Source organism: Phodopus roborovskii, unplaced genomic scaffold (assembly GCF_943737965.1).
Source record: "Phodopus roborovskii unplaced genomic scaffold, PHOROB, whole genome shotgun sequence".
Lineage (NCBI taxonomy): Eukaryota > Metazoa > Chordata > Mammalia > Rodentia > Cricetidae > Phodopus > Phodopus roborovskii.
The window spans coordinates 7910224-7922878 of NW_026126416.1; the positions used below are offsets into that span (position 1 = coordinate 7910224).

A 12655-nucleotide genomic window follows, 5' to 3' on the forward strand; every position below is an offset into this window, starting at 1 on the left:
AAGAGCAGGGATCTGTTTCAAGTGGACTAGGTGGGTAAAATCCCAGCATGGCCAAACCAAACACCAGGAAAGCCTAGTGAGTCTTTGGCACCAATGAAAAGATTTTTTTTAAAAAAAGGCAAACTGGGTACTTTTCCACAGGCCCTGCCAAGGTGAATCATTAAGAGAACATGCCACATGCAACAGAGTTCATTCAAGAGGTTTATTGGGGAGGGGGAAAGTGAAAGAATGAAAGACCATGTTGGACTAGGGACATAACAGAGGTGGGCAGATAGACAGAACGGGGAAGAGGAAGAAGAGAGGTGGGGGTGTCAGTGACTTGGGCAGGTCAGTTGGAGTAGAGGACTCAGGATCAATACCTGGGTGAAAAAGCATCTGGAGCTGCTACAACCTTGGTCAACAAAACCTGGGCTACTGAGCACTGGCTACAGAGGGAGGGATAGAAGTGCATATTTCAAACCATTTGTTTTGAGTGTATGGTATGAAACAGCCCCTCTTTGGATGAATTTCACAACAGGGGTGACCAAAGATCAGTTTTGACCTGGCATTGCCCATTTCCAAGCTTGTGCCAGAGATTGAAGACTAGGACAAGGTGTACCACATGAGAGCCTGGGGTCAAGCAGTGGAGCTGGGGGTAGTTTTGGGAAGGACATATCATAACTCAAAGGTCCCCCAGAACAGAGACTTTGTGCTCTGGGATAAACAGGCTTGCCCTGGCATGGCCATGGCTTGGCAGGAGATCCTGAGAGTCCTGGATACTGAAAGAGGTACCCAGTACCTCTTTAGGCAATGGCTAGGAAATAGGCAACTTATCCCAAGTAAAAATTTGAGTGGGTGGGGAATGGGATAGGAGGGGGGTCGGGGAGCATTGAAGGATGGGAGGGTGAGAGAACTGGGATAGATATGTAAAATAATAATAATAGGTTCCGGGGCGCGGCTGGCGCTGGCGCTGCGCGGAGGAGCCGGCAGGCGGTCGGGCTGCGTGGGCTCTCACCAGGCCGCTCGTGGTGCACGACCGCGCAGCAAGGCGCGCTCAAGATGTCGTACATGCTTCCGCATCTGCACAATGGCTGGCAGGTAGACCAGGCCATCCTTTCGGAGGAGGACCGCGTGGTCGTCATTCGTTTCGGACACGACTGGGACCCCACTTGCATGAAGATGGACGAGGTTCTGTACAGCATCGCCGAAAAGAAATGGAAGATAGTGGGAGATCTTTCTCATCTTGTATGAGTCCTGTTTGGATATCCCAGCTGTTTTAAAGCAAGGTGTTGGTGTCGCTTGTGCTCCGTGGCATCCTCTCTTGTTCTTCGGAGCCTGACAGGCCTATCTGCTGCCACAATGAACATCCGGCGTGCTTGGCCTGAGGACCTGATGAACATGCAGCACTGCAACCTGCTGTGCCTGCCCGAGAACTACCAGATGAAGTATTACTTCTACCACGGCCTCTCCTGGCCCCAGCTCTCCTACATCGCCGAGGCCGAGGACGGCAAGATTGTGGGCTATGTCCTGGCCAAAATGGAAGAGGATCCTGATGATGTCCCTCATGGACACATCACCTCGCTGGCCGTGAAACGCTCGGCGTCTCGGCCTGGCCCAGAAGCTGATGGACCAGGCGTCCCGGGCCATGATCGAGAATTTCAGCGCTAAATACATATCCCTGCATGTCAGGAAGAGCAACCGAGCAGCCCTGCATCTCTATTCCAACACCCTGAACTTCCAGGTTAGCGAGGTGGAGCCCAAGTACTACGCGGATGGAGAAGATGCGTACGCCATGAAGAGAGATCTCTCACAGATGGCAGATGAGCTGAGACGGCAGCTGGTGCTGAAGAAAGGCAGATACGTGGTTCTGGGTTCCAAGGAGAGTCAGGGCAACACACTTGCTGGGTCTGAAGAGGCCTGTCAGCAGAAGAGCCTGTCTGGAGAGGATAATGGGAGTGACAGCAGAGAAAGCTTGCAGGACGTGGGTCCCGCCTCCTAGAGCCTGCTTGAGAGTGATAACTTCTGGTATTTTTAGCCACATTTTTCTTGGGAACACTGGCTGTACTCTGCAGTGCCTACTCTGGGGTCATCTCACAGTGACCCAAATGGCTTCTCATTTCCATCGCTTAGCAGCAACTTTCCACATGCCTGATTTGATCACAGAGGCACTCCTGGACACAGCCTGCTGTGCAGGAACCAAGGAGTCTTGAGGACTGCCATGGCAGCCCCTGCCTTGGCGTCTTCATGCTGCTGTTGCATTGTTTGGGGCTGTCCTGCATCGATTGTGTGTACCCTGTAGGGTTTTGTCTAGAATGCCAAACGGGAAGCAGGAACAACTCGGAACGCTCCCCAGCTTTTAGCCTTTGCCATTTATCTGAGTTTTCATTCTTGAGTAGGCAGGACCATCAAGTTAGTCCTTATGCCCTCTGCCTCTGTCTGGTGGAAGTTAACTACTCTTCCTTTCTCTGGAAACTGCCCTGCCCTCTTTCCCTCTTTCTGAAGAAGTGTGTTCCCTTTCCCAGTGGGAGAAGGTGATTTGGACTTCTATACCTGAGTGTTTGTAGATCTTAAGGGAGGGACAAGCAGAAATGAAATTGTAATCTCTAATCTGAAGAAATAAAGCATTAAAAAGGAAAATAATAATAATAATAATAATAATAATAATAATAATAATAATATAAAAAGTTGATCACGTCTGGCATAGACAAAGATAAAGGGAAAGAAGAGGCCCCTTATGTTGCCAAAGGACCTAGTCTATCTATCAGGAGAGTTCAACTCCTCCTGGGTTTCATCACTAAGATAATAGGTTTTCTGTCCCCCATAAAAAGCCTTCTCTGCCAATGAAGTAAGCCAAATCACTCTGCATTGAAACAGTATAACAACAGGTTTATTTAAGCAAAGCATCTCCTGGGCAGGTTCTCCAGCTCCAGAGAAAGAGGCTGGAGAAGCTGTGTCCCCACAATGAAATTATATAGCTTGTAGGGGAGGGGTGATGATATGCCCATCACAAGCTGGGTGTGTGCCCCAGTATGGTCAACAGTTGAATGCTTTAGGCGGGGACTTGGGTGGCTGGCAACTTCAGTGGAGAAAGTTGTAGTATCCCCCAAGAATGTGGGACTGGGTTTTTTGTTGCCTTTCCTTTGAAGATTCTCTGAATGAGTGGAGTATGGAAAGACAGGAATGGGGCTTTCCAGATTGAGCTGGAGGTTCCAACCTGACTATATACATATATATATATATATATATATACATATATATGCATATATATATGTATATATGTATGTATGTATATGTGTGTGTGTTTGCTACTATTTTATTGTATCAAGTAATCTTTAAATTTAATTTTTCTTCAGGGTAACTCATTTCTCTTGAACCTTGACATCAGTTGGTGATCTCTTTTCATTTTGGAGAACTTCAGGCATACCATTTGTCAATGACAAACAGTGACATTAAGTGTTATTGTTTTATTAATAGAACAGGTACATTAGTTACATTTAAAGTTGTCTACTTAAACATATTTTCACTTTATAGGAAATATGGTATCAGTTTTTTTTAATATCAGAAACCTATAATTATCTTCACTTAGGGTAAACTAAGTCTACCAAATGCAGAACACTTTTTAAAAAATGATGTAAAAAAATTTAAAAATAATATAATCAACATGATTTTGACAGCACTAGTGATCCTTTGCTCTACGTCTAAAATCCATACATGGGCGAGTACATACTATGTTCCTCTTTTTGTGACTGGGTTACCTTATTCAGGATGGTTTCTTCAAGTGCCATCCACTTGCCTGTGAATTTCAAGAGACAGCTGACCTGAACAAGGAGGAGCTAATGGGCCCCAAGACTGATAGCTGGGAATCCAGCATGGGACTGACTCAGGCCCCCCTGAATATGGGTCTCAGCTAGAAGGACTGAGCAGTCCAAGGGACCTCAGACAGTGGAGCCAGGGTGTATCCCTGGTGCACAAAAGGACCTTGCGAACACATCCCCCATGGAGGGATACTGCCTTAACCTAGAGACAGGAGAGAAGTCCTAGTCCCTACTTCAAATGACCCCACCTGGATGGCATTGCCCTACATATGGAATTGGGGGGGATGGGAGGGGAGGGTGGTCAGGGTGCATGGGAGGGGGCAGAGAGGGTAAAAAGGAGGGAGGGAGGTGGAACTGGGATCAACATGTAAAATAATAAATTAAATAATAAAAAAAAGACAGCACTAGTTTCCAATCCTGAATATTTGCAAGTTAACATAACTTGAGATGTATATATACATATATATATGTATATATACATATGTATACATATATATATATATAAGATATATATATATCTTAATTAACACAGATATTTTCTCAAATATCTTTCAATCTACACTTGAATTTTCTACCTGAAATCTCAGCAAATTATAGCTCTGTCCTGATTAAGTACTTGATTGTGGTCAGTGATTTTTGAAGGTTTTTCAATGATTTGCTTAAGTTCCACTTCAGACACTCTATGATCAACCTCTGTATCAATTCTCCTACATTCCTACAGCAAATATGTTCTGAAGAATGCTCATAGGGCCTTGATCATATCTCTACTTTGGAGAGAGCTGAGCATCAAGCCACTGACCTAAACTCTGGAGAGCTGGATATAACATAGCTTGGTAAGTATGAGCTCAATTATATATTTTTCATTCAGCAGACTAATTCCTTTGAAGAATCTTAAAGAGTATTGGACACATGAGGCTTTTATGAAAATTTGACAGGCAGCTCTCCACCAGATTAAAATTTCAAATCTTTCAGCATTTGTCATATCAATCAATACCATTTTGAATATATATATGATTACTTTTCAGAATTTCACCTGGGCAAAATTCTACCCATGAGCAGCTGATTTTCTTTTGCTGCACCTTAAGTACCCCTGCTTGTGATAACCTCCTCTATATCTAGTTCCCTCTCCCTCCCACCATCCCATGCCCCTGACCCCCCTCTCATCCCATTCCCACCTACTCCACAGGGAGGGTGATGCCTTCCAGGAGGGATCATCAAAATCTCTCAAGTCATTTGGAGTAGGGTCTAGGCCCTCCCTCCTGTCTCTAGGCTAAGGAAGTATCCCTCCAAGGGGAATGTGCTCCCAAAGTCCTTTCGTGCACCAGGATACTGGTTCCACTGTCAAAGGTCCCTTAGATTGCCCAGGCCTTCTGAGACCCATATTCAGGGGGTCTAGGTGGGTTCTATGCTGGTTTCCAAGCTATCAGTCTGGGGGGGTCCATGAGCTCCCCTTTGTGCAGGTCAGCTGTCTTTGTGGATTTCTGCACAGTTGCTGCTTTTTCTAAAGTACATATTTTAAATGATATTATATATTATATTAAAATGAAGAAACATAGCATTGGCCTATTATCACACCTTGAAATATTCCCAGCCTTTCATTTTACCCTGCCAAAAAAAGTGTTCAGATGAAATAGAATATTACATATTCAGAAAGATTAAAATGAGTGACTTTATGTTCAAAGAATTCAGTGTCCTCCATAGATACTTGTTAAGCCATGTTCATTGGTGCTCTATTCATTATAGCTAGATAATGGAAATAACTTAGATGTCCTTTAACTGATGAATAGATAATGAAAATGTGGTACATATACAGTATGTAATAATATTCAGCTGTAAAGCAAAATGAAATGAAGAAATATGGAACTAAATAGAAGAAATTATACTGAGTGGGGTAACCCAGAGTCCTCAGACCAAGTAAGACAAATGTCACATATTCTCTTCTCATCTGTGGTTCCTAATACTAAATCTTTAAACATAAGCAGCTCTTGCCCCTTGTCTTAGGGTTTCTACTGTTGTGAAGGGACACCATAACCACGGCAACTCTTGTAAAGGAAAACATTTAATTCTGGCAAGCTTACATTTTCAGTTGTTTAGTCTGTTATTTTCATGGTTGTGTGCAGACAGACATGGTGCTGAGAAAGGAGTTGAAAGTTCTACATCTTGATTCATAGGCCACAGGAAGTGAACTGAGTGTCACACTGTGTGTAGCTTGAGCATAGGAGACCTCAAAGCCAACCTCCACAGTGGCACACTTCCTCCAACAAGACCACGCCTACTCCAACAAAGCCACACCTCCTAATAGTGTCACTCCCTTTGAGGGTCATTTTCTTTCAAACTATCACACCCTCATCAAAAAACAAACAACTTCTCTTTGTAACACAGACCATTACAGAAAACCACAATCAATTAATATGCAGACAACAAGTGATGCCCAGCCCTAGTTGACACATCTACAATACAACCCTTGCAGCAAAGATTCAGGGAACATCAAAGTAGAGGGGGGAAAAAGATTGTAAGAGCTGAAGGAAAAACAAGTCTGCTCTCAGATTGTGTCTCCTAGAAATGCCAGGGAAGTCTCATAAACATGGCTGTCTAAACAAGATGTGAACAAAGACAACAGAAAAGCTAACAAGGAAGGAGGAAATCTCACACAGCCTGATCCTAGAATGTGCGTGTTGTGTTTGTGTGTGTGTGTGTGTGTGTGTGTATGTATATATATACATATATATGTGTATGTGTTTATGTGTGTGTTGTATATATTACATGTGTACTTTACCACTCAGCCACATCCTAGCCCAATGACCTATTTTCAGTTTTTAAACATATTGACCATCTTTAAGATTTTAAAAATTTCTGTCTGCAGGGTGAAAGGTTAGCAGAAGTGGCCTTTTTCCCTTTCTGCTGGGAACCGGCTACTTGTTGTCGAAATGGGCAAGTTCATGAAACCCGGAAAGTGGTGCTGGTCCTGGCTGGACGCTAGTCCGGATGCAATTGTGAAGAACATTGACGATGGCACCTCAGACCGCCCTTACAGCCATGCCCTGGTGGCTGGAATTGACCGCTATCCCTGAAAAGTGACAGCTGCCATGGGCAAGAAGAAAATCGCCAAGCGATCAAAGATCAAGTCTTTTGTGAAAGTGTATATCTACAACCACCTCATGCCCACAAGGTACTCTGTGGACATCCCCTTGGACAAAACTGTTGTCAACAAGGATGTCTTTAGAGACCCAGCTCTGAAACACAAGGCGAGGAGGGAAGCCAAGGTCAAGTTTGAGGAATGATACAAGACAGGGAAGAACAAATGGTTTTTCCAGAAGCTTCGCTTTTAGGTATATTTTTGTTTCCATCATTAAAAGTTAAAAAAAAAAAAGATTTTAAAAATTTCTAACCACTCTGCTATAAAATTTTAACTATCTGTGTTTCACAACACATTCCTCCTTTTTAACTTTTATCTTCCCTGGTAAGTCCCATGTTCTTTTTTAGTGGTTATTCCTCAAGACACATATTTAGTTTCTTTGCTTTCCATTCACTACTTTCTGCCTTTAAACACTAGTTCAGTTTTGTCAACTTGACAAACTAGACATATATAGGAAGGGGGACTCTTAATTGAGGAACTGCATATATCAGATCATCCTATGGACAAGTCTATAGAGGCATGTCTTGATTGATGACTGATGTGGGAGGGCCCAGCCCACTACAGGTGGTACTATGCCTGGGCAGGTGGTCTTGATTGTTATAAAAAATGCAGGTTCAGTAAACCATGAAGAGCAAGTCAGTAAACAATGTTCTTCCATGGCCTCTGCTGTCTAGTTCTCCTGGTTCCTTCTTTCAATTCCTGTCCTCACTTGCCTCAATGACAGCCTGGAGCATGGGAATGTGAACTAAAAGAAACCTGTCTCTTTCTAAGTTTGTATTCATTTTGTCACAGCAATAGAAACTAAACTAGGGCACTAAACATCCTCTTGCCATTGTTTCATTAGATGCCTAAATCCAACCTTAGCCAACTCCTGAGTTCCAGGACCACATTATCAACCAGCCTAATTATTTCTCACAGATATTCCAAACTTGAACAACATTAATGATCTCTCCCTCTTCAAACCATATCTTATAGTTCAATTATTGAAATCCCTAACCATCCATTCTAGTTCAATAATGCAAGGCTGATATTCCTCTTTTATTCCTGATCTCTTCTAACAGGGCTCATCCTACTTTGCTAGAGACATACCAGCATTGCTAATATTAAGGCCTCGTTACTAGATTGTAGTTGAAATATTTAGCATGCAAGTCAAAGCCCCTAAAATCCCTTGCTGACCCAGGTGTAATCCAACTTCTGCCCCCCCCACTTCCCTATCTCTCTTTATAATTGTTTTACTTGATTTCTCACTGAGTATATCACATGGCCTCCTTCTGGTTTCTCTTCATATGCTTGCTGTTCTCTCTGCCCTTCCACTAGCCCTCCAACTGATGATCCTACTTATCTCCAGACCCAGTTTAAGTAACAGTTCCATCATAAGTCTTTCCATATCCCTCCTACTATATTTGACTGGACTAGATTTAATTCTCTGGGCCACCACCATGATTTGAACCTTTGCTTTGATGCTATCTGCAGACTAACACATATACTGTTTCGTGGTAAGTGAACCTGACTCACCTTCCACATTTTTAACTCCTAGGAAGTAGGGCTATTTGTTTAATTTCTAGCAACTCCCAGGCACATGGTAAGCTGTCAACAAATATTTCAGATGACTTTTATTTCTTCCTGTTGCCATTATGCCAGTTGCCCTGAGACATTCTAGCCAAATCTGCCTATTTTATTTTGAAGTGCTTCTTCTTTCTTTCTTCTTCTTTTTTTTTTTTTTTTTTTTTTTCATTTTGATAAACCAATCATAGCTCACTCCTTTCTCTAGCTTCACTTCTCACCTTGGCTCTGTCCTATCAGGCATCACTGTACTATACTAATACCTACCTTCCTTTTTCTTGCCCTCATCTGTGGTTCCCACCTCCAGCCTTTTTCCTCCTCCCTCTTGCAATCTCTCATCTCACACCCGTAAGTCCCCAGCCCACTATTCTGTTGTTATGAAACAAGGTCTTGTTATATAGGCCAGGCTGACCCGAAATTTGGTCCACGTCTAATCCTTCAGTTTCAGCCTTCCAATAACTGGGATTATAAACATGTGTCAACTGACCTGGTTTACCCTCTTCTCCGAAATTTGCTCTTATGAAACAGGTGGGATTACACTTTACTTACAAGGACAGGTAGACCTAATAATTCAATCCTCTTCAAAGACTCTTATATTGTTCTCTTGTGACAGGATAGTAGGGACTGGAGAAAATTACATCAAGATTAATACATGAAAATCCAATGACAAAGCATAGAAAGGTTGAGGAAAAACTTTGAATGGGAGAGACTGGGAAGTATAAAAAGCCACACACTGAGTGTCTGGATGTTTCTGAACTTTTACCTCAATTCACCAGGCCACTTCTATTTTTGGGAGTGTTCTTCTCTATTTCTAGATCGAATGGGTCCTCAGAACACAAGAGTCCGAGATCAAATGTCCTCTGAAATTACCCCTGCAGCTTCTAAGCACACTTCCCTAGCACTATTGGCTTCTTTACCATTTCTCTGATCCCCATGACTAAATTAAAAGGCATGACATTTTCTCCATATTCCTTTCTGGTGACTGCTAGGATTTTTAGTTTGTCTCTATTGTTGCTTTTCTTTCAAAATCTAATAAAATTGTCCTCAAGCTTTTAGTCTGTTTTTTATGCTTTTTTCTGGTTTATTTTTCTTTTCATCATGTGTAATTTGAATCTTAGTCTGTTTTTAAATTATTTAAGGGACTATGAACTCCCCTCCCCCGTATAGAACCTCTTTTGCTCCACTAACAATCTTGTCACAATTCTTCAACCCCTACCAGGTAGTGTTCTGCACTGGGACGATCCTGTAAGCTCTAGTGACACACCACAGAACATCTTATGGAAATTCTAACTTGTTGACCAAAACAGTGACATTCAAGAGAGGTTAGCAAACTTGTTCAAGGTCATCTGGTCAGTTAGCAGCAGCCTTTTGAGTCCATATTTTCCCTTTTCATCATCCCTATGAAGAGAGCTTTACACATCATCACTAATAATGCTGGAACAGTCTCTCATGAAAGCTCATTTCACAACACTAGCTCATCTTATCTACAGCCAGTCATTGTTCCTATTTCTGATTGCTGAATGTATTACATTTTTCTATGTTTGCTAAGTATGTTTTCTTGTATTGTAAATAACTGAAGAAAGACAATGTCTCACATATGGGAACTAACTAAACATCAATCTTTAGTTTGCCAGATAATTGTAAAATAATAAACACCTGGAAAAAAAATCAGATACAGCTTTCTATACTCTATTGTCCTCGATAGCATTGGGTTTGATTAACAAGGGGGAAAAGAGCTGAAACGAGAAAATGGAAGAGGGTTATTTACATCCTGGTTTGTTTGCACATCCTCAAAGAAGCTGTAATGCAGCACAATTTCAATGATTGTCACAAAATTGGTAGTTCTCAGCATCACCTGAGATTCTCCATTGACCTGATTGTTCCTGGAATTCATTATAAAACAAAGATAAGGATAATTTTCGTAGGATTATTGTTAAGCATCTGATTGTGTGTGCAAGCAACTACCATTTTCAGTTTTTTGAATATAAAAGCATGGCAAACAGAAAGTAGTGATTAGGAAGAAATCCAAAGCATGTCATACTCAAACTTCATAATATGTGTCAGTATTTGTTCTGTTTTTAGAATTCAAATTCAGAGAAACAGAAACTATGTCCTTTGGATTCATCTTTATTTAATATTCACTTCCTGGAGCTCATGTAAGCATTCTACTTCTTATGTTTGCCATTCACCTGTGCTTTATTTTTATTTTTTTTAATGGTGAATATTCTAAATAATGCATAGGTCATTTCCAAAGTAAAATGTCTTCCTCAATATCTAAATGAAATATACCTAATTATAAATAAAGGTTCAATGGTGGTTAATTTGAGTTTACTTGTATGAGCATTAATGTGAAGGTGTATTCCACACTATTCAATAAACAGGAACTTTAAACACTCTGCCTTTAAACAGGAACATTTTGGTTTGGGTTCTCCCAGAAGTAAGCCCTGCTTTTAAGAATAATTTTTATCTTGTATTTGATTTTCTTTGGATTCAGATAGGATACTCCACATGTAATGTCATCTCTTGCTCAGTATTTCATTTGAAGGTACACAATGTTTACTCATTAGCTTCTGCCCCTCATTGATATTATTAATTATGATCACCTGATGAAAGTGTGTCCAGTTTCTTCTACTAACAAACCACCTATAAGAAGATGCTTTCAGGTGACACAAATTATCAGAACTTCCCCTTAGAAGTGCTGGTCAATGAATACTAATTTTGTTCTCTTACATAGTAGAATGACTGTAAAAATAATGCACCTGTATAGTTTTTAAAACATAGAAGAGTAAATGTGACAGTTTGAGGAGATAATTAATTTATTTTGACTTGAACGTGACACACTATAAGCATGAACTGAATGAAACCCAAGCAATATCCCACAAATATTTACCATCTACATACCCACCTTTAAAATGACATAAACAAAAAACTCCAGAAAATTAAAATTTAGTATGTGATAAAGGCAAGCATCTGAGCTGGAGAGATGTCTCAGTGGGTAAGAGAGCTTGCTTTGTAATCATGAGGACTAACCTGAGTTTGAATCCCCAGCACCCATGTTAGAAGTCAGGCACAGATGTGGGTGCCCATAACTCCAGCATTGATAGGCTAAGACAGATGGATCTAGAGAATTCACTAGCTGGCCAGCCTAGTCAAAATGATGAGCTTCTGGTTCAGTGAGAGACCTTGTCTCAACATAACAAGGAAAATTAATAAAATTAATAAAGGAAGCTATCTGATTTATTACTCTGGCCCCCTATGTATGCACAGCACACACACACACACACCACAGTGCAGTCATTTTCACTTTCATGTGTGGGAGCCTGCAGTCTCATATGTATCACACACATATACACATACCCACCACCATCAACAACAATGCATTTACATACACTACATACACCATACTACCTTCACATCCCACAAAATAAATAAAAATACTTAAGAGTCAAGCATCTTAGCTGTCTCTGGAGAAAAGAGGTGTTAGATGTTATGACACTAAGTGATAAGTGATCATACAGAAAAAGTTAGATTTTTATCAGCTTTTCACGCCATACGAATTTTAAATGGATCAATGATTTCACTGTAATATAACAATAGTGGAATATACTTGTAATCTTACCATTTGGGAGGCTGAGGCAGGAAGAATGTCATGAGTTTGAGGCCACCCTGGGCTACATAGTGAGATCAATACAAGCCTGAGCTACAGATTGCACCCTACAAACCCACTTCAAAAACTTTTTTTTCTGCATAAAAAAATGAATATGGGGAGGGGCATGGAACAAAGTCAATGTCACTATAATCTAAAAATGAAATTATGACTTTAAAATCTGATGGTATAGTTCTGTTGATAAAGTATTTGCTGCACAAGTATAAATCCAATCTAAGTTCAATCCTCAGTAGCCCCATAAAAGTTAACCCATGGTGGTGAATTCTTGTAGAGACAGGATGGTCTCAGGAGCACACTCACCATCCAGTCAGCCTAATTGGCAAGTCCCAGACCCCAATGAGAGAATCTGTCTTAAAATATCTAGTTAACAAAACACCAAATAACCCAATTAAAAAATGGGGTACAGACATGAAGAAAGAATTCTCAATAGAGGAAATCAAAAAGGCTGAAAGACACTTAAGAAAGTGCTCCACATCCTTAGCTATCAGGGAAATG

At 41.1% G+C, this 12655-nt stretch overlaps 2 pseudogenes; both read left to right on the forward strand.

Annotated features, from left to right (window-relative positions):
* The first annotated feature begins 1205 nt into the window (after positions 1-1205).
* Positions 1206-2027, forward strand: LOC127221206 (N-alpha-acetyltransferase 11-like; annotated as a pseudogene).
* A 4694-nt stretch (positions 2028-6721) lies between these two features.
* LOC127221207 (60S ribosomal protein L27-like) lies at positions 6722-7156 on the forward strand (annotated as a pseudogene).
* Positions 7157-12655: the final 5499 nt, after the last annotated feature.